The sequence below is a fragment of the Emys orbicularis genome, chromosome 6 (genome assembly GCF_028017835.1).
Source record: "Emys orbicularis isolate rEmyOrb1 chromosome 6, rEmyOrb1.hap1, whole genome shotgun sequence".
NCBI classification, from domain to species: Eukaryota; Metazoa; Chordata; order Testudines; family Emydidae; genus Emys; species Emys orbicularis.
The window spans coordinates 43,143,393-43,169,643 of NC_088688.1; the positions used below are offsets into that span (position 1 = coordinate 43,143,393).

General features: G+C 43.2%; 1 protein-coding gene across 1 annotated transcript in view; it reads left to right on the top strand.

Moving 5' to 3' along the window:
* Positions 1-26,251, top strand: part of PIK3R1 (phosphoinositide-3-kinase regulatory subunit 1) — a 79,939-nt gene that overhangs the window by 27,178 nt on the left and 26,510 nt on the right. The gene's annotated exons all lie outside the window — the stretch shown is intronic.

Sequence of the window (26,251 nt, forward strand, 5' to 3'; positions counted from 1 at the left end):
TCTTCCCAGTTCTCCATCTTTTCTCTCTTACCAAAAATAAACTTTGTGTTGTTTGTGTCTAAACTGAGCACTACTCCGCAATATATAGAGAAAGACAAGTTGTTGTCCCAGTTTAGATTAAAGGGACAGTACAATTCAGAGACTTTTACTGCTTTGAATTAGTCCAATTGCTAACTTAGCAAATAAGCCTGAATAAAATAAGTCAAGCTCCTAGCAGTCATTTAGACAGTAAAGTTTGAACAAATTTACAATGGATTATGAAGGCGCTAGAGTAGATTACTTTGAACTCCTGTGCAATACATGCCAGTACTTCATATTCTTCAGAAGGACATTTGGACAGCACCCTGTATGGTATGTGAGGAACGTGAAGCACATTAAAATGAGAAATCAAACACATGTCTACACTGTAATTAAAAACCCATGGCTGGCCTGTGCCAGCTGATTCTGGCTCAGGCTAAGGGGCTGTTTAATTGTAGTGTAGACATTCTAGCTCTGAGCTCTAGGACCCTAACAAGTTGCAGCCTGAGCCTACATGTCAATTAAACAGCCCCTTAGCCCAAGCCCCGCAAGCCTGAGTCAGCTGGTACAGGCCAGCCACAGGTTCTTAATTCCGGCGTAGACATACCCTGATACTGGTGCATAAAGGAATCTAGGTGGCTGGGTGGCAGGGTTCAAGGATCTTCTTATATCCAGACTAAGAATCATCATCTTCTGTATCTTAAATAAAATATGATTATCATTATTAGATTTGCCATTGCTGTTCTACAGGACCAGTTTGTGAATTAAGAGGCAATCTGAGTTTTGGAAGTCTCCTGATACTAACTTTTATTGTTCCTTACCAGTAATATATTCATGTGAGGTCAGGCTGTAGTTTAATGGCTCTAAGGTACAATTAACCCATATTTAGTTTATGGTGAGTTCACCACAGCATGAATTAATAAAAATTTATTTCACATTTAACTGATTTGCCATCATACTTCTAGCATTGCTCTGCTCTTTCAAATTCTTAGAATAAGAGATGCATTTCCCCTTTTCTTTCAGGGTAAGGTAGAGAAAGAGACCTGAGTTGAAACATGTTGACTTGCAGAATGAAAAAAGCCATCCTAATGCTGGGATTTTTTTGATGGGTGACTGCTGTACACTCATTATTTTTAACTTTCTCATTTCTCTGGAAGGATACTTATAAATGCTTTCCATCATTCCCAAGATGAAGTAATTGTTTTGGCTTTTGTCTGTCGTCAGCTTCTGCCAGGATTTTTATGTAAATCTTCCAAATCTAAACAATTTAACTTCTCAAACGCAATTGCACACAGTATTTTTCTATTGCAAAGGCGAAGATTTTGTTCTACTTCTCTAAATCGCCTGGCTGGATACTGTGAGAGTGACTTGATTTTTCCTTCACTTCCACATTCATGCACAGTCACTTGATAAAACAGAATTTCATTTTTTCTGCACAAAACATCTTATTACCTCAAAGTTGCATATTTTCACTCAAATTATTGAATAAACAGAATCCTTTAAAAGACGTCTCTAGAGCAGAACACTAGCACAAGCTGGTGGTCCTTCTGGCCTTAAACTCAGTGACTCTGATGAGGACCTAGTAACTAATGATTAGCTCGCCAGCAATATTAGTTGGTGCATATTCAGTTTGATACAATACAGAAACAAACCAAAATAGCATATTCACAACACTCGTAGTAAGGCAAATCCTGCGGTGAGTGTGAGATAAATTGAGGTTTGTGTTGTTAAAGTAGTAGTCCATTTTAAAATTTTCCCCCCAGCAAAAATAGTTATGGAGGAATTTGTATGTGATCTATACTTCTACTATGAAAAATGGTACATAGTAGCAAATAAAGAAACAGTAGGAAAGAAGCTGTGGCTCCTGTTTCTCTACTATATAAAATTATTTATATTTTCTCTAGTTTAATTTTGTTAAGGTTCTCTGAGATTTGAACCCTTTTCTCTCCAGCCCTTGTGAGCCTGTGTGCCCTTCAGCGGCACATCATGGCCTAAGAGACACTTACTATGACCTTGTGTCTGATTCAGCAAAGCACTTCAGCATGAACTTAAGTCCCACTTAGGTGACTAGGAATTCAGATGTGTTTAAGTTAAGCATGTGATTAAACTCTTTGCATATGATAGGTGCTTTGCTGAATTGGGGCCTTAAATTGTTAATCAAAAACTATGGCTACACTATGAGCTAGGGCTGTGATTCCCAGCTTGTGTAGACACACTCATGGTAGCTCTCCTCTGAGCTAGCATGCTAAAAATAGGTAGTAGCCACGATAGCACAGGCAGCGGCAGGGATGGCCCAGGCCAGCTGCACCAGTATGTGCCCTCGGGGGTCCGGGTGGGTTTGTACTGGGGTCAGCTAGCCCCTCGTGCCACCGCCTGTGCTACTGTGGCTGCACTACTATTTTTAGTGCGTAAACTCAAATGAGAGCTAGCACAAGTATGTCTACGTGAGCTGGGATTCACACCCCTAAGTTGTAGTGTTAGCATAGCCTAAGAAGTTAAATATGCAAAATATTTATTAGATTATCAGCAATACCAGCTCCAAACATTGAAAAATCATGAGTCAGACACCCCCCCCCCCGAAATTAGCTTTAAAATCTTTTGGGGGGGGTCTGCTTTTGGGTTTTCTGCACATTTTGAGAATGATGGTACCCCAAAACTTGTCTGTGTGATCATCTCAGGGACAAAATGTGCACATGCACAAATTTAGAACCCCTTGTTCACAGTTTGTGACTTAGGGGCCACCATTGTCCCTAATGGCAGCCTGACTTCAGCCCCACTGGAAACAATAGGAGATGGTGGTCATCCTCTTTGCTGGGGCATTGTCATTTTCAGAGGGTAAAGATAAGGTGGTTATCTTGCTGAGGACAGCCTGCAGAGCTGCCCCGTTCACTCCTGTGAGGGTCTACAGGTGAGTCAGCAGTGTCTTGTGATCAGTGGTATTGAAGTTTGCTAATAGATCTAATAATACCAGCCTGGACACCCGGTCTTCGTCCATTGCCAGGAGGAGATTGTCAACCAATGTGGTTTCTATGCCATAGCCAGGTCTATACCCAGACTGAGAAGGGCCAAGGAGACTGAAGGTCTCTAGTTATGTGAAAGTTGACCTATCACTTTCTCCACAATCTTACCCAAGCAGGGAAGGTGTGATACTGGTCAGTAATTAGCAAGTTTGTCAACTCCAAGAAATGCTTTCTTGAACAAAGGCTCCACTATTGCTTCCTTCTGAAAAGTAGGCAGCCTGCCCTCTCTTAGAAAGGCATTAGCAGTCTCTGCAAACAAGTGACCCAGTGCTTCCTCACTCGCCAGGATATGGCTAAGAATATGGATCCAAAACACAAGTTGTATGACAAAATTCTCCCAACACCTCCAGGGTGAAGAGCTGGGTGGAGGAAAGTCAAGACTAGCATAGGAACAAGCTTGAAGGGGAACAGGGGCAGAACGGTCTGTGCCCACTAGAGGATACTCCTGTTCCAGAACCTGAATGGAACCCAAGAAAACAGCCTCTTCTGCTTCTTAACCCCAAGTAATCCCTAGAGCACTCTCCTTTCTGTGCACTGAAGGAGTCAGGGATCCCGTGGGGGAAAAATAGTCCATGTAATTAAAGACTTACCATAATGCATATGCACAAGGCGGTCAAATTAAGATTTCACAGGCAACCTTAATTCTGTCATTTCCTCATTTCTGAGTGCTTGGCTTGGCAACCTTAATATTCTTTTATGGTAGGGTATTTTTGTGTGTGTGAGTAATTTGTATTTATTGTATCCCTTGTAGTCTACCACAAATCAGCCAGAGGGAGCCCTGCTCCTCCTAACACTCCCCTCAATATGTTCACAGTAAGTGAAATCCTGTGTAAATGGCTAAAATGATATTCTCTCCCTACATCTGGTATGTTTAAAATAAAGTGTGTTCTTATTGAAGTTGGACAGTGTATTTTTAAATGGAACTACGGAATGCAGAAATAGTGTTAGAAATAACTGCATGGTTTTAAATTTAAGGAACGTTAACATTCTGACAAGTCACATGCTTAACTGAAAGGTCATTGGGGCAGGGACTGTGTTTGGACTGTGCCTTCTACAATGGTGCTTTGACTAGGGATTTCTGCAATATAAAGTTATGCAAGGATCTGGTAGGTCACCAGACGTTGTCCTCAATACAACACACTGGTAGCGCTCACAGCCTATCCAGGATACACTCTAATATTCAGTGGAGCACCTTCTCTCAGCCCCCCGCCCCCTTCTTTTAGCTATAAAACCACTGCCACAAGCTGGAACATTGTTATAGCCACTCTGTGGCAGCAAAGTTCTTAACCACAGCGTTTGCTGTGAAGGAAGTTGGATAGGATTTACACTTAGGAGCACGGCACTGCTGTAATTCTGGGGCTGCCGTCCTGAACAAGAAAGCGAAGGGGAGAGTGTGCCTCAGAACATGCGCATGACAATAGGAAATGAAGAGTGCAGCTTCTGTGTACAAAATAAAATAACAAAAGCAAAGGAGCGGGGTGGTCAGGAAACATTCCTCCACCAAATATGTCATAAATTTTCACCCTGATCATCATCTAGGCTGCTTCAGCTCAGAGAGCAGTTTTCCCGATTAGTAATTTAAATAAATGATTGACTTCGGGAAGCCTTGGTATATACTGTGCTCCTGTAGTCACTCAGATATTTAGGGTGAGGGGCATGGTATACAAACCTAGATGGAAATATGTATTGGCTCATACTGGCGTATTGGTTAGAAAAGCGTGGGAACTACTGAACTACCAGTTTTATACATACATACTATTAACAATTGGGAATGAAAGAATGAGACCCACCTTTGATCCAGACAGGCAGTAGTACAAATCTGTAGCCCAATTCTGCTCCCATTGCAGGGTTGAAAATGTCCTGTTAGAGGGTGCGCCTGTTCTTCCCAGCTCTTCCTGCTGGGTGCATTCCCATCCTTGGAGCAGACAGGTAGCTTGAAAACCAGAATGAGGTAAAAGCAGGAATTACTTTTTATTTTAGTGTTTCTACTTGTCACACCTTTTGCTTGACAACTATTTCTTTTCTTTCTACCTCCTCCGCTCATTTTGAATCTTTTTACAACAGATTAAAATTCATACAAACAAGGCATGTAGCTTTGTGACGGAATATATGTTGTATAGATCTGGTAACTTTCTTGTTAGCCTTCCGTGGGTGGTGGTTTGTTTTGTTTTTCCCCCTCTTTTCTTTAATTATATGATGTGCATATATTTCTGTAGAAAGTGCTGATTAGTAATATAATGCAGTGATTTCAATAACTAAATGAAATTAGAGAGACGAGGTGGATGAGGCAGTATCTTTTATTGGATCAACTTCTGTTGGTGAGAGAGATCTACACGGCTAAAACAACGCTGCTTACGTAAATGCAATTAGACCTTTAAGGGGTACTGCAAAAACTGACCCATAGGGGGAAGCAGAATACAATCTTTACAACATGCTCTTAACTTCAGGCTGCTGCTTTTTTAAAATTATCTATGCTCCAATTGAAGCCAACAAAAAACATCTGTTGGATTATTTATAGCTCCTATTTCTAAGAAGTATATTATATAGCAGAGCAGATGAAAAAAGTGGATGACAGCTCATAATTCATAAAGTTACTGAGGCCTAATCTGATAGAACATTATGTACACGACTCCTCCCCACCATAGACAATATCACTTCCTTTTCAACAGAAGATAGAAACAAGGCTTTATGAAACATTAAATTAATAGGTGCAGAACCTAACTTGCAGCAGTTAAGTATTACATCTTAATGAAGAAAAATAGTATCCCAAAATATCACCAGTTGGCTTTAAGCCAATGGCACAGTGTCACTAAGATTTATTTTGTTTGCGCATCACACCAAGCTTTTCCAGTCAGATGCTTTTTTTCTAAAGTTTGTTGTGGAGGGATTTTTCCATTATTAATGCTGGAGCTCTAGCATGCTCTGTTGTGTCTGTGACAAAAATTTGTGGGAAGACAGATAAATAGTCCCCCTCCTTTGGGGGGGCAGAAGATCAATATATAGTAATGTATGACTTGCCATACCAGATCAGAACATTGGCCTGTCTAGTTCTGCAGCCTGTCCATCATCTAGGAGTGACTACTACATTAGTTTTTATAACAAGCTAATTTTCGTCCATGCATGCTCCCCTGACTTCTGCAACCACCTCTTGCTACCCGCTTCCCCCCCAAAATTGCCCCAAGTCTCGTTCAGTGTTGTACATGCTGACTGGGGCAGGGATTGTTTTCTGCTTTTCTCTCTTCATCTCACCCCATCCCCTCCCCCCCATCACATGAAGCTTGACACTTGCTTAACCAGATCTTTGCTTGTATAGCTATACTGGTATGTCCTGAAAATATCCAGGCAAAGTATTTGACTCAGCTCACTTATAGCATTAATTTCTAGAAGCGACTGTATGACTTGTAGTAAACTTATTTCCCTTTATAATGAGTAGGCAGGGTAAAAAAGAGGGTACATTCAGTTTTCACTATGTCCTTTATATATTGTGTTGATCAGATGGATGGTCCAATTGGATTGTAGTTTTATTGCACTTTTATTTGCCCACTTGAAAATCAGTTGTATTGTTGTTGGTTTATTCTATGAAATATTGTGTGTTATTTTCTCTCCACAACTATACAAAAATATTTTTACACCTTCCCTTGAACATTTTTGTCATAAGTACCTACCTCATTTACGGGATTCTACATTTGTTCACTAAGCAGTCTGAGCAATATTATGGATTGATTGAAGTTCAGAAGTTCAAGTTAATAAGGGTGCCCCTCCCCTTGACTTCACAGTCCCTCTTAGGAAAGAGCATTATTTTTTCCTTGAAAGCATTCTTACCATTATTCTATGCACTGGTGTAGGACTGAAAGAGGTTTTTTGTTTTACTTTTTTCTTAAAAAACAAAAAGGCACTTAGAGTGCTCTGTAGGATATGAGAGGTCATTGGCATTGTTGAGAGAGATGTCATAGGAAAGGTACTGCCGGGTCATTCAGCTCTCTCCATGCCAACTGGGGAAGGAGAGGACTGACACAGGCTGTTGTGGTAAATTCTCCTGCCAATAAAAATCCTCCCTCTCTGATTGTGGCTAAAATATTCTGCAGTAGCATTAAAAAGGAACATCTAAATGGAGTTGTCATTCTCATCCTCCAAATCATAGCACAGCCTACTGTTTTGGTTGCAGTAGGGGGACAACTTTGGAGAAAATCTCATTTGCAGCATATTGTGAAGAAATTTCTGATGTGGCTCTAGGCACAACTCCATTGCTCCCAAGTTTCCCAGTTGTACTTTGCTTCACCCCAGGTGAATGGCAGTGGTTCTTTCTCCCACTCCTTTTCCTGTCAGAATTGTTCGTGCCTTTGGTATCGTACACAGCCCAATAAATCTTGACTTGCAAACCTCTCTCTGCTCAGACAAAGGGTACGTCTACACTTACCGGAGGGTCCGGCGGCAGGCAATCGATGTTCTGGGATCGATCCCGGAAGTGCTCGCCGTCGACGCCGGTACTCCAGCTCGGCGAGAGGAGTATGCGGCATCGACGGGGGAGCCTGCCTGCCGCGTCTGGACCCGCGGTAAGTTCGGACTAAGGTACTTCGAATTCAGCTACGTTATTAACGTAGCTGAATTTGCGTACCTTAGTCCGAAGTGGGGGCTTAGTGGGGACCAGGCCAAAAAGGGGTTGTTAGTCCAAAAGGCTTTTAGCCCAGGTAGGCCAAATTGCTTCTGTATCTAGCTCAGCGACATTCTGCATTTCTCCCTTACTGCCAAGGCTTTCCTGGTGACCTGAATCTGCACCATCTGCCAGGTTGACAACATCAGATAAAAATAAAAAGCCAAATTTAGTAAACAGGCCTATTAAGCCACCAGTAATCACACATGTCAAGATTAGAGATGTTTGAGCCCTCTCTTTTTCCCAGGAACTATGTTGACTTTTAAAATATCTTCTTAATGAGGTGCTGGATAGCTCTGTCCTAATAGTCTCCAGAGCCCTGAACAGATCTCTCTCCCATGCTGAGTGGCACTTTCATTCTTCATATAGCCAACCCAGCCTCCTTGGTTAATGAGGGCCTTAAGAAAGAGCCTGCTTCTTCCCTCCCAACAGCTTGACTTTCTACTCTCAATTATAGTACTTGACTAATTTATAGACTCATAGACTCATAGACTTTAAGGTCAGAAGGGACCAATATGGTCATCTAGTCTGACCTCCCGCATGATGCAGGCCACAAAAGCCGACCCACCCACAACAGAATCTTCCAGCCTGCGACCCCTGCCCTATGCTGCGGAGGAAGGCGAAAAACCTCCAGGGCCTCTGCCAATCTACCCTGGAGGAAAATTCCTTCCCGACCCCAAATATGGCGATCAGCAGTACCCCGAGCATACAGGCAAGATTCTACAGCCGGACCCTCATTTTACCCGCGATGGCACGTTAATGCCTAATTGACTAAAACCACGTTATCCCTTCAAACCATTCCCTCCATAAACTTATTTATGACAGACTGTGCATTGTTACTTAACCTCTCTCTCTTTCTTTACCCATAACTTTCTTCTTTATATACATAATGCAGTTAAAGCCTTGGTTAACAGAACCTGGCTTGCTTGCTCCTTTAGCTAATACCATTAAACTCTTTACCATTACTAATCCCAAAGCTAAATTGTGATCATAGGTTCCAAGGCCAGAAGGGACCCTTATGATCATGTAGTCTGACCTCACATATAACAAAGGGCATAGAACATCCCTAAAATAATTACTAGAACATAACTTTTAGAAAACCATCCAATCTTGATTTAAAAATTGTCAGTGATAGAGAATCTACCACAATCCTTGGTTAAATTGTTCCAATGACTGATTAATTCTCTCAGTTAAAAATTGTATCAGAAACCACATAACCTTCTTAGCAGTATAACAACCAGGGGTACAGACCTCCCTAGCAGACAGTCTCAGCAGACATTTGTCCACAGACCATGAATGCGAAATTTATTATTCTGTTCTGAACCAAATCTTCAACAGTGGGAAACACCACCCTGGGATCTCTTTGCCTCACAAGGAAACAAGAAACTACCCCAATACTGCTCCAGGGAAGCTCTGGGCCATGGCTCAAAGGACAATACCTTGCTGCTACCCTGGACGGACCACCTCAGGTATGCCTTCCCTCCAATCTCACTAATACCACAAGTCTTGCAAAAAATCTGCCATGACAGGGCTTGGGACATCCTGATGCCCAACTGACTGACAAAGTTCTGAATCGCAGAACTCCTGAGGATTTGAACCCATCTGACCATTTCCGGATCTGCTGATACAACACAATGGTACAGTGAGGCATGCCAACCAAGGACAGCTACAACTCAAGGCCTGGTATCTGGATAAGCATCAGATGTAGAACCCTCATGTTCAGTGGGTATTCTCCAACCAAAGCAGGAGATGCTGTTTGGGCCCATGGAAGTGCTTCTCCTCTTGGTCACAAGAATGCCAGCTATCTCCAGAATCCACTAGGATCCCTATTGTTCTAGAATACCTACTTACCCCTAAGATATCAGGCCTCTCGTCAGTTCCCTGCAGGTCCATCTTGCAACAGTTCCCCTAACTAATGACCGTACCATCCTTACTCATCCCACAATGACTAGATTTCTGATGGGACTTATTAGAAGTTTTCCACCAATGGCGAAGCCAGCACCTCAGTGGGACATCAACCTTGTACTTTCAGTTCTCACCAAACCTCCTTTTGAACCATTAGCCCATCTCTCAATAAAAGTTGCCTTGCTAGTTGCCATCACATCAGCTAGGATCATGAGCAAGTTGGGAGCACTTATGGCAGATCCATCATATACCATCTGTCATAAAAAGAAGGTCTCTCTTTGCCCCCACCTGAAATTCATCTCTAAAGTAATTTTGGAATTTCACACGAATTAAACCATCCACTTACTGGTATTTTTTCCAAAATCGCTTGCCTCTGATGAGAGAAGGCTTCATTTTCTAGGCGTCTGATGGGCACTGGCCTTTTATCGACAGAGAACAAAAACAATTAGAAAAACACCCAGACTTTTTATCACAATAATGGAGCAATCAAATGGTCAAGTTCTATCTGTGCAGAGACTCTCTAAGTGGATTTCAAGCTGCATCCTCCTTTGTTACCAAGAGAGCCCATTCCACCAGAGTTTAAGCAGCCTCTGTGGCATCTCTGTGAGATATACCTTCACTAGATATATGTAGGGCTGTGACCTGGAGCTCCGTACACATATTTACGAGACATTACTCATTGGTCCAGACTTCTACCAAAGATGCAGCTATGGACACAGCAGTAATATGGATAGCTATACTATCTGCATCCTTGCACCTGCCTCCTGTTTGACTACTGCTTACTAATCTCCCACATGTTGAATGAACATAAGGGAACATGCTTCATTTCTTCTTTGAGTGTACTTATCTGTAACTGGAGGGTCTTCTAAATGTATGGTCCGTATGTGTATTCCACTACCCAACCTCTGTCCCCTCTACTGTGGATCATGACCATATTTATGGTAAGAATAGGAACTGGAGAGGTGTCTGTCCGCACTGCCCTTTATACGGTTGGTTCAGAGCACAATGAGATCTATTGGGCATGTGCACACCAATGGACACTGCTTACTAAAAATTTCTAGACTCAGGCGCATGGTGCACATATATACCCACATATGTAATACAGATAGGGACCACACCTATCTGTATTGAAGAACCCGCAGTTACAGGTAAGTAACCTCCATATTTTGTATTGATAAACAGTCATTTGCACTAATGAAGAGTTTTAAAGCCTCCAAGGGTATTTGCCCAAAATTGGTGAAAGCCAGTATTAAGGTAGCAACTAGGATACAGGCTCTCTCTTTAATGGCAACTGCCAACTGATGGTTAGTGAGAAGGGAAGCTTTCATGATAAGACTAAGAGTTACTCTGCGCTTCCACACCAGGCTTTGTAGAACTGTACCTTTGTGTCAGTAGAGAGAGTATAGTGCTTCTGCCTTTTTGAATCCCACCTTCTCTGTATTTTGGAGTCTGGATTTGTGTACAAGTATGGAGATAAACAAGTCCACACAATCAAAGTAATGTGGTGGTGGGGTTGTTTGTTTGTTTTTGTTTGTCTGTGGTTGGGTTGTGGTGTTTGTTTTGTAAACTGTCAAGCAGTCTATTTTGCTGCCTTTGACAGTCAGGTGTGCAAAGATTGCCTCATCTTTTGTACCTTCATTTAACTTTTAAATAATATACTGCACAAGCATTTGCACTCAATCATTATGAATTCTAAATTTAAATTTAGAAGCTACTTGGGGAATATGGATGGTAAAATGAAACTTTTTTTTCATTTTTCCCCCTACCAGGTATTGTACATATCTGTTTATTTCCTGGATTTAACTATATGTGAAGCAGCTAAGAAAAATCATTTATTTCCCATCAATTTTCAATACTTGAAATACTTAGTATGGGTGCTAAATTATCTGGAGGTTCTTCTAATGTCATAAATTATACTGAGGGCATCAATTTAATTTGAGGATATTGTTTGAAAATAATGTGTTGAGTGGCTCCTGACATCCACTGTTTCCTAATCATTTGCCTAGCTAATCATGTTGAAAGCATTACCCAATTTGCTTGATAACTCCGTTTACTGTTATATATTTAAGTTTAGTATTCATCAGGATCTCCTTCTAACTAGGCAAACTTTTTCTTGCTCAAATGTGAAGAGTTTGATTTTCAAAGCTGGTGTGTGTGTGTGTGTGTGTGTGTGTGTGTGTGTGTGTGTGTGTGATAGACATATGGAGAATGATACAGTTGAGTGGACAAAATGGACATCTTTGCTCACACAACCAGCTATGAACATAATAGGACCTATATACTTTCATATACCAGACTTGCATGCACCACTCTGATATTTGCATGTGTAGTTTGTGGTCACAATTGCACATACCCATTTCTAAAAATCTCAAAAAATTGCGTGGAATCATTTTGGTTCAGATCCAAATTCAATTGTTTATGTATGGTCTCCTCTATAAAAGACTTGTAAATGAACCTTTTTTCCATAGTGTATCTTATTACATTTTAAAGGGCAGGCTTTAATTTTTTCTATCCACTTTCATGCTTCTTCCAGCAATAATGAAAGATTTGGCTCAGAGACTTGTGGATCCAATATTCCACCTTTAAATTTCCATTTGGCTTTGCCAGGTACTAACTCTAAAATATCTCTTTTTACTGAGAACTCCTCCAAAAGGTGCAGCTGTGTGCTGGTTTCATCTTGCACTTTGTAGCTATGTTGGCAGCGCTTAAATGTAAGGTATGCTATCGTCTCCCACCCATTGCTGTTGCCTTAGAGCTGTTCAGGCCTGCCTGTATTGGTGAGAGAGAGAAGAGCTCTCAGATTGGAGGGAATCCTGACTTCTGTTTCATCTGATTGGTTATCACTGTGGCAAGGTAAAAATAGAACTAGTGGAAAATTCAGCATTTATGATGTGTCATCAGAAGGCTTACTACTATCTGAGATACGTACTACTCCCCAGACTTAATGGCTGGCAAAGAAGGCAGTAGTAGTGTATAACAACTTGTGAGAGTCTTGATATTTTGGAGACAGTGGGATTTTTTAAAAAAAAGTTACAGAATTTGTTTTGTGAAAAGCAAAATGATTACTTTAAGTGAAAAACTGATATTGGATTGTAGCAAAGGAATCTACAAAGTTGCTCAGATTCTTAAGAGTGGATTTGGTTCTCCAAACCTCTGTGCTGTGCTACAGCATGCTTCAAAACAAAAGATAATTTTAAAATCAGGTACTAAATGCAGGTTGCATGAGGGTTTGATTCTTTGTACTTTCACTGAAAATGGCATGCTTAAAAGGGTTTTTCCCTCCCACAGTAAATCTTCTGATGTGTGCTGTGTTTTGCTCTAGAACATCTAATCCATGTTCAGGACGTCCTTTAATGATAACTTGTTTTACGGCTTCTGAAGTTGAAGCAGAGACTTTTTCCAGAGTTGGTCATATTTTTTCCAATTCAATTACTGCCATTTCCTTTCAGTATTTTAAAAGTGAAGGGCACTGTGCATACATTTGGCTTTCTTCTGTGTAAATGTTATGAACTGGCATTTAGTTCTGAGAGTGGTGTAAAGTCTCTATTCTGGCAGACATATGTTTTCTGAGGTCTTTCATCTTGAAATGACTATAATTTTCTGTCTTATGCCAAACGTAGAAAGACTAAATTACCAGTGACAATATAATGCTATGGGAATTTTATAAAGGAAATACATTGAATAGCATAAGTAGCAGCAGAGAATAAAAAATTGTAGAATTGTTTAAAAAAATAAATTTGATTTTTTTTAAAAATGGTATCTCTTAAACTTTTATATTGTGACATTTTGTCAAAGTTGATGATTTGTGCATCTATGCTGTTCAGTTGAATTTCCCTTTTATCAGCGTATTAAAAGACAACTTAACGTTTTAAAAAACTTCCTTTATATTTATAGCCTTCTGTTATAAACTCCTTATTTCTGTTGTGTATTATTATTGAAATGGGGATTTGTAGCCCAAATAGTCATGAATTCAAAAATATTTGATCACTTATGCAGTTATGAAACAGTATTATTGTGGTTTCAAAAGTATTCTAAGTACTTGCAAAATTATCAGTTTCTCCAATGTAATAGTTATCTGTAGCTGTGGGAAAAAATGAAACCAAAATCCTCCAAGCTCTCTATATTTTATTATATTATGTTTTTTTCCCCTTAAACATTTTCTTTTGAGAGAGTATGGGGGGAGGGGCGTTAATTTTAAAAAAGATTAAAGTTTGCTCTAAATGTGTATATTATATATGTAAATATGTACGGTGTTTCCTTTTCATTGAAGTCTTTATGATCCAATACTGATATATCAAAAGAAGATTTGAGCACAGGTCAAATAGCTTGTAAATTAGGCATGTGCTTCAGATACTGCGTGTGTGTTGAAAGGCCATCATCAGCACTTTTACATGTGCACTGGAAAATCCATGGCCTGATTTTCAGAGGTGCTAAGCACCAGCACCTCCCCCTGATTGAGAATACCACCAATAGCTAAGATCTGTGGGAAAAAATTAAGCTACTTAAGTGCCTAAAGATGGATTTAGGTGACCAACCCAAGATTTTGGGTGGAATTTTCAAAAGTGTCTAAATGAATTGGGAGCACAAGTCCCATTGAAAAATCAGCTCTGTTGTAGCAGGGCAGATTTCAAGGTCAAAAGACGGGGCGAGGGGGTAGTGTTTCTTTTGTTTTGGAAGAGAATGGTTTTATGTCTCAGACAGGTTTTTACATCATTGATATAGAGTCTTTAGCATTTCAGGGTATTTTTGGAAATGGGTAATAGACCTAATGTCTGCTTCTGTTTCCAGAAGAATGACATGACAGAGGACTCTGTTTACATTTTCCTCTCACCTCATGGATGCTTACATATGTTGCCATAAGTCACCTGCTTAAAATGTAAATGAAAAGCAAAGGAAGTGAGATAGGGTATGGAGAAGCTTTCAGTTTTGGAGTAAGTTGGAGTCTGTGTCCCTCCATCTTTGCCCTTTTGAAAAGAAAACATGTTTTCTGAGATAGTTCTCTGCCTTCCCAGTGACTTCCTCCCATGACATGAAGCCTTCAGGAGACACCAGATGCATAGGTTTTCATTTTTGGTCTGCCTAGACTACACCTTTAACTTTCAGAAACAAAAATCAAGTTAGAAATTAGTTGAAAGGGTGTTCCTTTTCCTAAAGACAACTTAATTTTTCTAAATAGGCATTTGTAATGTGCCTATTATCATAGTCTCTAGGCACTGCTCGCTTAATTTGACGTAATGTTGCACTCTAATTCCTTCTGTTGTATGAACCAAAGAGTATATTGTGGGTTAAGATCTGTAACTGGGCCCTCCCTGCCCTGCTCTCTCCTCAAGCCTTTCATCCTGGATGTCATTTACCCCTACCATCCACTTTTTCCTCTCCCCTTCCTTTCAGTTTTGTGTAATAGCTCTGCATCTTGCCTTCAGTTAGAAGAATGAGGTGAGCATCTCTGCTCCGAGCTCATGCCATTTCATGACTTGGCAGAAGGGAGGTGGGAGAGTAGTAATTAATGCAACTAACTGCCTAAGGGAGCAAAAGGTTATTTTCATCATGGAAAAAATGTAATCTCTATTTTTAAAACATATTCTCACCTTGATATTGGGAGGGATTTTATGCCTTTGACTTTCCAAACATCAGAATGAGACTTATTAATAGTAGTAGTAGTGTTAGATTATATCTTGCAATTGGTATTTTGTAATTTGAGGATTTTCTTGGCAGAGCCTTTGATTTGACACTGTCATATTCTTTGAATAAATGTACATTTATTATAGCAGATTCATAAATTCTAAGGCCAGAAGTGACCATTAGATCATCTAGTCTGACCTCTGCTATATAGAGACCATTACATTTCACACACTTACTCCTGCACTGAGCCCAGTTAGTTGTCTGGCTAAATCATATCTTCCAAAAAGATGTAAAGCCTTTATTTGAAGACATCAAGAAATGGAGAATCCGCCACTTCCTTTGGTAGTTTGTTCCAGTGATTAACTACCCTCACTGTTAAAAGTTGTGCCTAGTTTCTAATTTGGTTAGTCATATGCCTTTTTCCACTACATCAAACAGCATTTTAGTACCTGGTATTTTCTCCCCGTGAAGGTACTTACACACTGCAATCAAGCCGCCTCTCAATCTTCTTTTTGATAATCTAAACAGAGGAAGCTCTTTAAGGCCTGGTCTACACTATGACTTTAATTCGGATTTAGCAGAGTTAAATCGAATTAACCCTGCACCCGTCCACACAGCGGAGCCATTTATTTCGAAATAAAGGGCTCTTAAAATCGATTTCTGTACTCCACCCCGACGAGCGGAGTAGCGCCAAAATCGATTTTGTCAATTCGAATTAGGGTTAGTGTGGCCGCAATTCGATGGTATTGGCCTCCGGGAGCTGTCCCACAGTGCACCATTGTGACCGCTCTGGACAGCAATCTGACCTCGGATGCACTGGCCAGGTAGACAGGAAAAGCCCCGCGAACATTTGAATTTCATTTCCTGTTTGCCCAGCGTGGAGAGCACAGGTGACCACAGATAGCTCATCAGCACAGGTAACCATGCAGGCTGATAATCGAAAAAGAGCACCAGCATGGACCGCACGGGAGGTACTGGATCTGATCGCTATATGGGGAGAGGATTCAGTGCTAGCAGAACTTCGTTCGAAAAGACGAAATGCCAAAACTTTTGAAAAAATCTCCAAGGGCATGATGGAGAGAGGCCACAATAGGGACTCAGATCAGTGCCGCGTGAAAGTCAAGGAGCTCAGACAAGCCTATCAAAAAACAAAGGAGGCAAACGGTCGCTCCGGGTCAGAGCCGCGGACATGCCGCTTCTACGCCGAGCTGCATGCAATTCTAGGGGGGGCCGCCACCACTACCCCACCTGTGACCGTGGATTCCGGGTCGGGGATAGTCTCATCAGCTACACCTGAGGATTCTGCGGATGGGGAAGAGGAGGAGGAGGAGGACGAGCTTGCAGAGAGCACCCAGCACTCCGTTCTCCCCAACAGCCAGGATCTTTTTCTCAGCCTGACTGAAGTACCCTCCCAAGCCTCCCAAGCCAGTAGCCAAGACCATGACCCCATGGAAGGGACCTCAGGTGAGTTTACCTTTTAAAATATAAAACATGGTTTAAAAGCAAGCGTTTTTTAATGATTAATTTGCCCTGAGGACTTGGGATGCATTCGCGGCCAGTACAGCTACTGGAAAAGTATGTTAACGTGTCTGGGGATGGAGCGGAAATCCTCCAGGGACATCTCCATGAAGCTCTCCTGGAGGTACTCCAAAAGCCTTGCCACAAGGTTTCTGGGCAGTGCAGCCTTATTCCGTCCTCCATGGTAGGACACTTGACCACGCCATGCTTGCAGCAAGTAATCTGGTATCATTGCCTGACAAAGCCTGGCAGCATATGGTCCCGGTGTTTGCTGGCATTCAAGCAACATCCGTTCTTTATCTTGCTGTGTAATCCTCAGGAGAGTGATATCGCTCATGGTAACCTGGTTGAAATACGGGAACTTAATTAAGGGGACAGAGGTGGCCGTTCCTACTGGGCTGTTTGCCTGTGGCTGAAAAGAAATCCTTCCCTGCAGTTAGCCAAGCACGGTGTGTGGGGGGGGAATTGGCCCTGAGCTTTTCGCGTTTGGCTAGCAGGGATCTTCCCTGTTACCAGCCACGCGGTCGGGGGAGGGGTACATTGATCATCCCAGGGAATTCATGGCGGGAGGGGGGGGGCGGGGGGGTTAGTTTGGTTTCTGCAGGGATCTTCCCTGATACCTGCCACGCGGTGGGGGGAGGGATAAAGCGATCATCCCAGAGAATTGGATGGTGGGGGGGTTAGTTTGTTTTCTGCTGCTGAAGGTTAACAGGAAAACCGCAGCAGTCAACAGGCTTTGCTTGGTATGTGGGAAAGGAGGGCGCAGAAGCCGAAAGACAATGGCTTACCATGGCTGCCTGCAAGCTGAATTCTGTTGCCCGGACCTGCGTCTGTGATCTCTAACACCAAAGCCACAGGCACTCAATATTAAGATGGAAAATGCGACCTTGTACTGAAATCACATGTGCTATGTAATGTGAATAGTGTTATACACCATGAAAGAGTATAAGCATTGTTCTGTAAAATGTATCAGTTTAAAAACTTCTCTCCTTTCTTTCAACCCTCCCTCCAGCAGCTGCAAATTTTTCAAGCCTCCCTTCTCCGTCCCGAAGGCTATCTCAGATAAGGCGGCGTAGAAAGAGGACGCGAGACGACATGTTCACAGAAATAATGGAATCCACCCGCAATGAAAGAGCTCATTTGAATGAGTGGAAGGACACTGTATCTAAATTTAGGAAAGATGCCAGTGAACGTGAGGTCTTGAGGGACGCTCGAGATGAGAGGTGGCAGGCTGCAACGTTGGGGCTGCTGCGTGAGCAAACGGACATGCTCCGGCGTCTGGTGGAGCTTCAGGAACGGCAGCAGGATGACAGAGTGCCGCTGCAGCCGCTGTATAATCTCCCTCCCCCCTCACCATGTTCCATATCCCCCTCACCCAGACGTGTAAGAACGCGGGGGGGGAGGCTCCGTGCACCCTCCCACTCCACCCCAGTGGACAGCCCAACCAAAAGGCTGTCATTATATTGAATTTTTTCAGTGGCCTTTTACTTCCCTCCTATCCTCCTCCCAAACCTCACCCAGATTACCTTCTTGGTTCTCTCCCTATGTTTATAATCACTTAATAAAGAATACATGATTTTTAAACGATAGTGACTTTATTTCCTTTGAAAGAAAGCTGGGGGAAGGGGGAGGGTGGGTTGCTTACAGAGAATGAATGAGTCAATAAAGGGGGCTGGTTTTCATGAAGGGAGAAACAAACAGAAATTTCACACTGTAGCCTGGCCAGTCATGAAACTGATTTTCAAAGCTTCTCTGATGCACAGCGCTTCCTGGTGTGTTCTTCTAATCGCCCTGGTGTCTGGCTGCGCGTAATCAGCAGCCAGGCGATTTGCCTCAGCCTCCCACCCTGCCATAAAGGTCTCCCCCTTACTTTCACAGAGATTGTGGAGCACACAGCAAGCAGAAATAACAATGGGGAGATTTCTTTGGCTGAGGTCAGAGCGAGTTAGTAGCGATCGCCAGCGACCTTTTAAACGGCCAAATGCACATTCTACCACCATTCTGCACTTGCTCAGCCTGTAGTTAAACAGCTCCTGACTCCTGTCCAGGCTGCCTGTGTATGGCTTCATGAGCCATGGCATTAAGGGGTAGGCTGGGTCTCCAAGAATAACTATTGGCATTTCAACATCCCCAACGGTCATTTTCTGGTCCGGGAAGTAAGTCCCTTGCTGCAGCCCTTTAAACAGAGTAGTGTTCCTGAAGACGCGAGCATCATGAACCCTTCCCGGCCAGCCCGCGTTGATGTTGGTGAAACGTCCCTTGTGATCCACAAGTGCTTGCAGCACCATTGAAAAGTACCCCTTGCGGTTTATGTACTGGGTACCCTGGTGCTCCGGTGCCAAGATAGGGATGTGGGTTCCATCTATAGCCCCACCACAGTTAGGGAATCCCATTGCAGCAAAGCCATCCACTATGACCTGGACATCTCCCAGAGTCACTAGCTTGTGTAGCAGCACCTCAGTGATTGCTTTGGCTACTTGCAACACAGCAGCCCCCACAGTAGATTTGCCCACTCCAAATTGATTCCCGACTGACCGGTAGCTGTCTGGCGTTGCAAGCTTCCACAGGGCTATTGCCACTCGCTTCTCCACTGTGAGGGCTGCTCTCATCCTGGTATTCTGGCGCTTCAGGCAGGGGAAAGCAAGTCACAAAGTTCCATGAAAGTGCCCTTACGCATGCAAAAGTTCCGCAGCCACTGGGAATCGTCCCACACCTGCAACACTATGCGGTCCCACCAGTCTGTGCTTGTTTCCCGGGCCCAGAATCGGCGTTCCATGCCTATAACCTGCCCCATTAACAGCATGATCTCCAAAGCACCGGGTCCCACGGTTCGATAGAATTCCATGTCTATATCCTCATCACTCTTGTCGCCGCGCTGCTGTAGCCTGCTCCTCGCCGCCTGGTTTTCCAGGTTCTTGTTCAGCATAAACTGCACGATAAGGCGCGAGGTATTTACAATGTTCATGACTGCTGTCTTGAGCTGAGCGGGCTCCATGCTTGCCGTGGTATGGAGTCTGCACTGTTCACCCAGGAAAAAGGCGCGAAACGGTTGTCTGCCATTGCTTCCTGGAGAGGGGGAAGGATATACCCAGAACCACCCGCGACAATGTTTTTGGCCCCATCATGCATTGGGATCTCAACCCAGAATTCCAATGGGCGGAGGAGACTGCGGGAACTATGGGATAGCTATGGGATAGCTACCCACAGTGCGACGCTCCAGAAATCGACGCTAGCCCCGGTACATGGACGCACACCGCCGAATTAATGTGCTTAGTGTGGCCGCATACAATCTAATTTATACAATCTGTTTCCCAAATTTGAATTATATAAATTCGGATTAATCCCGTAGTGTAGACATACCCTTAAAGTCTCACTATAAGTCATTTTCTCCAGCCTTCAAATAATTCTTGGGGCTCTTTTTTGCACTCTTTCCAATTTTTCAACATCCTTTTTAAAATGTGGACACTAGAACTGTATGCAGTATTCCAGTATTGGTCTAACCAATGCTGTATACAGAGGTAAATCACCTCCCTTCTACTCACTACTCCCCTGTTTGTATGTCCAAGGACTGTGTTGGCCATTTATGCCACAGCATCACAATGGGAGCTCATGTTCAGTTGCTTGTCCACTATGAGCCCTACATCTTTTTCCGAGTCACTGCTTTCAAGGATCCAGTCCCCCATTCTGTAAATATGATCTGCATTCTTTGTTGCTAGATATAAAACTTTGCATTTGGCTACATTAAAATGCATTTTGCTTGAATGGGCCCAGCTTACCAAGTGAACCAGATCACTCTGTTTGGCTGCTTTATCCTTGTTATTATTTACCCCTCGGCCAGTCTATGTGTTAGCTGCAAATTTTTATCAACAGTGATTTTATATTTACTTCCGAGTCACTTATGAAAGTGTTGAATAGTGTCAGGCCTGGTGCTGTTCCCTGTGGAACTCCACTAGAAACACCCCCGTTTGATAATGATTTCCCATTGAAAACTACTTTTCATAGGTGCTAGAACTAGGAGTGTGAAGGGTGCTACCGCACCCCCTAGTTTGAAGTGGCTTCCATTATATACAAGGTTTACAGTTTGGTTCAGTGGCTCTCAGCACCCCCACGATACAAATTGTTCCACCACCCTTCTATTTTTTGAGATCTGTCAGCCAGTTCTTAATCCATTTAATGTGTGCTTCTCTTATCATAGAATCATAGAATATCAGGGTTGGAAGGGACCTCAGGAGGTCATCTAGTCCAACCCCCTGCTCAAAGCAGGACCAATTCCCAACTAAATCATCCCAGCCAGGGCTTTGTCAAGCCGGGCCTTAAAAACCTCCAAGGAAGGAGACTCCACCACCTCCCTAGGTAACGCATTCCAGTGCTTCACCACCCTCCTAGTGAAATAGTGTTTCCTAATATCCAACCTAGACCTCCCCCACTGCAACTTGAGACCACTGCTCCTTGTTCTGTCATCTGCCACCATTGAGAACAGCCAAGTTCCATCCTCTTTGGAACCCCCCTTCAGATAGTTGTAGGCTGCTATCAAATCCCCCCTCATTCTTCTCTTCTGGAGACTAAACAATCCCAGTTCCCTCAGCCTCTCCTCATAAGTCATGCACTCCAGACCCCTAATCATTTTTGTTGCGCTCCGCTGGACTCTTTCCAATTTTTCCACATCCTTCTTGTAGTGTGGGGCCCAAAACTGGACACAGTACTCCAGATGAGGCCTCACCAATGTCGAATAAAGGAGAATGATCACGTCCCTCGATCTGCTGGCAATGCCCCTACTTATACAGCCCAAAACACACTGTTGACTCATATCCAGCTTCTCGTCCACTGTGACCCCTAGGTCCTTTTCTGCAGAACTGCTACCTAGCCATTCGGTCCCTAGTCTGTAGCTGTGCATGGGATTCTTCCGTCCTAAGTGCAGGACTCTGCACTTGTCCTTGTTGAACCTCATCAGGTTTCTTTTGGCCCAATCCTCTAATTTGTCTAGGTCCCTCTGTATCCGATCCCTACCCTCTAGCGTATCAACCACGCCTCCTAGTTTAGTGTCATCGGCAAACTTGCTGAGAGTGCAGTCCACTCCATCCTCCAGATCATTAATAAAGATATTAAACAAAACCGGCCCCAGGACCGACCCTTGGGGCACTCCGCTTGAAACCGGCTGCCAACTAGACATGGAGCCATTGATCACTACCCGTTGAGCCCGACGATCTAGCCAGCTTTCTATCCACCTTACAGTCCATTCATCCAGCCCATACTTCTTTAACTTGGCAGCAAGAATACTGTGGGAGACCATATCAAAAGCTTTGCTAAAGTCAAGGAATAACACATCCACTGCTTTCCTCTCATCCACAGAGCCAGTTATCTCATCATAGAAGGCAATTAGGTTAGTCAGGCATGACTTCCCCTTGGTGAATCCATGCTGACTGTTCCTGATCACTTTCCTCTCCTCTAAGTGTTTCATAATTGATTCCTTGAGGACCTGCTCCATGATTTTTCCAGGGACTGAGGTGAGGCTGACTGGCCTGTAGTTCCCCGGATCCTCCTTCTTCCCTTTTTTAAAGATGGGCACTACATTAGCCTTTTTCCAGTCATCCGGGACCTCCCCCGATCGCCATGAGTTTTCAAAAATAATGGCTAATGGCTCTGCAATCTCATCCGCCAACTCCTTTAGCACCCTCGGATGCAGCGCATCTGGCCCCATGGACTTGTGCACGTCCAGTTTTTCTAAATAGTCCCGAACCACTTCTTTCTCCACAGAGGGCTGGTCACCTTCTCCCCATATTGTGCTGCCCAGTGCAGCAGTCTGGGAGCTGACCTTGTTTGTGAAGACAGAGGCAAAAAAATCATTGAGTACATTAGCTTTTTCCACATCCTCAGTCACTAGGTTGCCTCCCTCATTCAGTAAGGGTCCCACACTTTCCTTGACTTTCTTCTTGTTACTAACATACCTGAAGAAACCCTTCTTGTTACTCTTAACATCTCTTGCTAGCTGCAACTCCAAGTGTGATTTGGCCTTCCTGATTTCACTCCTGCATGCCTGAGCAATATTTTTATACTCCTCCCTGGTCATTTGTCCAATCTTCCACTTCTTGTAAGCTTCTTTTTTGCGTTTAAGATCAGCAAGGATTTCACTGTTAAGCCAAGCTGGTCGCCTGCCATATTTACTATTCTTTCTACACATCGGGATGGTTTGTTCCTGCAACCGCAATAAGAATTCTTTAAAATACAGCCAGCTCTCCTGGACCCCTTTGCCCTTCATGTTATTCTCCCAGGGGATCCTGCCCATCTGTTCCCTGAGGGAGTTAAAGTCTGCTTTTCTGAAGTCCAGGGTCCGTATTCTGCTGCTCTCCTTTCTTCCTTGTGTCAGGATCCTGAACTCGACCATCTCATGGTCACTGCCTCCCAGGTTCCCATCCACTTTTGCTTCCCCTACTAATTCTTCCCTGTTTATGAGCAGCAGGTCAAGAAAAGCTCTGCCCCTAGTTGGTTCCTCCAGCACTTGCACCAGGAAATTGTCCCCTACACTTTCCAAAAACTTCCTGGATTGTCTGTGCACCGCTGTATTGCTCTCCCAGCAGATATCAGGGTGATTAAAGTCTCCCATGAGAACCAGGGCCTGCGATCTAGCAACTTCTGCTAGTTGCCAGAAGAAAGCCTCATCCACCTCATCCCCCTGGTCTGGTGGTCTATAGCAGACTCCGACCACGACATCACCCTTGTTGCTCACACTTCTCAACTTTATCCAGAGACACTCAGGTTTTTCTGCAGTTTCATACCGGAGCTCTGAGCAGTCATACTTCTCTCTTACATACAACGCAACTCCCCCACCTTTTCTGCCCTGCCTGTCCTTCCTGAACAGTTTATATCCATCCATGATAGTACTCCAGTCATGTGAGTTATCCCACCAAGTCTCTGTTATTCCAATCGCATCATAGTTCCCTGACTGTGCCAGGACTTCCAGTTCTCCCTGCTTGTTTCCCAGGCTTCTTGCATTTGTGTATAGGCACTTAAGATAACTCATTGATCGTCCCTCTTTCTCAGTTGTGCTTCCTCCCAGGATCCCATTTCCCCACTTACCTCAGGGCTTTGGTCTCCTTCCCCCGGTGAACCTAGTTTAAAGCCCTCCTCACTAGGTTAGCCAGCCTGCTGGCGAAGATGCTCTTCCCTCTCTTCGTTAGGTGGAGCCCGTCCCTGCCCAGCACTCCTCCTTCTTGGAACACCATCCCATGGTCGAAGAATCCAAAGCCTTCTCTCCGACACCACCTGCGTAGCCATTTGTTGACTTCCACGATTCGACGGTCTCTACCCAGGCCTTTTCCTTGCACAGGGAGGATGGACGAGAACACCACTTGCGCCTCAAACTCCTTTATCCTTCTTCCCAGAGCCACGTAGTCTGCAGTGATCTGCTCAAGGTCATTCTTGGCAGTATCATTGGTGCCCACGTGGAGAAGCAGGAAGGGGTAGCGATCCGAGGGCTTGATGAGTCTCGGCAGTCTCTCCGTCACATCGTGTATCCTAGCTCCTGGCAAGCAGCAGACCTCTCGGTTTTCCCGGTCGGGGCGGCAGATAGATGACTCAGTCCCCCTGAGGAGGGAGTCCCCGACCACCACCACCCTCCTCCTCCTCTTGGGAGTGGTGGTCGTGGAACCCCCATCCCTAGGACAGTGCATCTTTTGCCTTCCAATCGGTGGAGTCTCCTTCTGCTCCCTTCCCTCAGATGGGTCATCTACTCCACTCTCTGCATTAGTACCTGTAGAACATGGAAACGATTGCTCACCTGTATCTCCATTGCTGGTACATGGACACTCCTCTTTCTCCTTCTGGAGGTCACATGCTGCCAAACTTCTTCATCATCCGTCTGTCCCTGCTGCGCCTGCTCTGAATCTTCAGAACATTGTGGCCGTAGAAGCATCTCCTGACGTCTGTCCAGGAAATCTTCATTTTCCCTTATGCAACGCAGAGTCGATACTCGTTTCTCCAGACCTCGAACCTTCTCTTCCAATATGGAGACCAGCTTGCACTTTGTACAGACAAAGTCGCTTTCTGCCCTGTGGAAGAAAGACAAACATGGCACAACCTGTGCAGGTTACAACAGCTGATCGCTCACCTTCCATATCACCTTCCTCTTAAGAGCTTCCTCAGCTGTTGCAAGAACTACTCAGAGAAACCTGCAGATGAAAGCCTCAGTGAGCTCTCCCCAGGCAAACTCCCTCAATATTCTACACTTCATAAAGTCTAAATTCTATCAATTGGTATCTGTTTTCCCTGTTTTTTCCATTTGTTATATATTACTCATTTATTTCTAATTTCTGTCTTCACTTCACCACTGAACCAGGATGGACTTTTAGCCAAAATAGTCCTTTCCGTAGATTGTGGAATCATGGCTTTTTAGCCATCTAATAAACTCTTCTGAAAGAATTCTCAATTTTCATTCACATTTTTCTGTCTAAATTTTTCTTCCAATAAATTTTGTTCATAATATTTTTCAGCATTGTGAAATTAGCCCTTTTAAAGCATAAGGTATGTATATTACCGCTTGGGACTGTCCTCTGTTTGCCCATATTGAATGTAATCAGGTCATGATCACTGGTCCCTAGGCAACCACCAATTTCCAATCCAGTGATTAATTCATCTTTATCCATCATTATCTGTCAATCATGTCAGATGTTGCTGGCAGCTGTTTAATAAGAATATCTTTCTGTAAACGTCCTAGCTTTCCAAAAATTAAACACGACTGCTTTTTAAACTTTTAAACTTTGCATTTATCACAGAGCGAGAACGTTCTTTTATTCAGTTTGTTCTTTCAGTAAAGAAACTGCATTGTGTGTGAACTAACTTTGGATAAAATCAATATGCAGCTTTGTTTCAGTTTGCAAAAGATTCATTTTAGAATATCTTATTTTTATTCTTTATTGATCATTGTACAAAACAGGAGGCTCTCTCTGCACCACGGGGCATATATTGTCAATATTGTGAACCTATAAAAATTAAAACAAACTGCAACTGTTATTGAGCTTTCGCATTAATATGACATGTTGGTTGTTCCTGCAGAGAGTTCATACCAATAGAAATGTGTTTCATTCAGTAGATTAGCAGTTCCAAGGAGATATGTATATAGCTCCCTCATCTGGTGCACCATAGGAGAACTGTTCTTTTTTTTTTAATCCACCTTTAAGAATTGTATATGGATTCTATATGGCTTCTGTGTGGATTCTACACTTTTTACTTTATTTTACTTACCTTCCTCACAGCAGTAGTGAAAATTTATTAGTGATTTATAAAGCATTTTTTATATTCTCTGAATGAAGGTGCCATAAAAATGCATTTTCCTTATTGTTATTGTTTATCATCACTATTCAGTCTTGGAGAATGGATTTGTGTAAATACAAAAGGTGAGGGGTTGGAATATTGGAGGAACAAAATGTCATGAATTGGACGTCTTTGCTTGATTAAAAAAGAAAAGAAATAAGATAAATCAGGGAACAGTTACTAGGATTTTGCTAATTATGTGTACTGGATG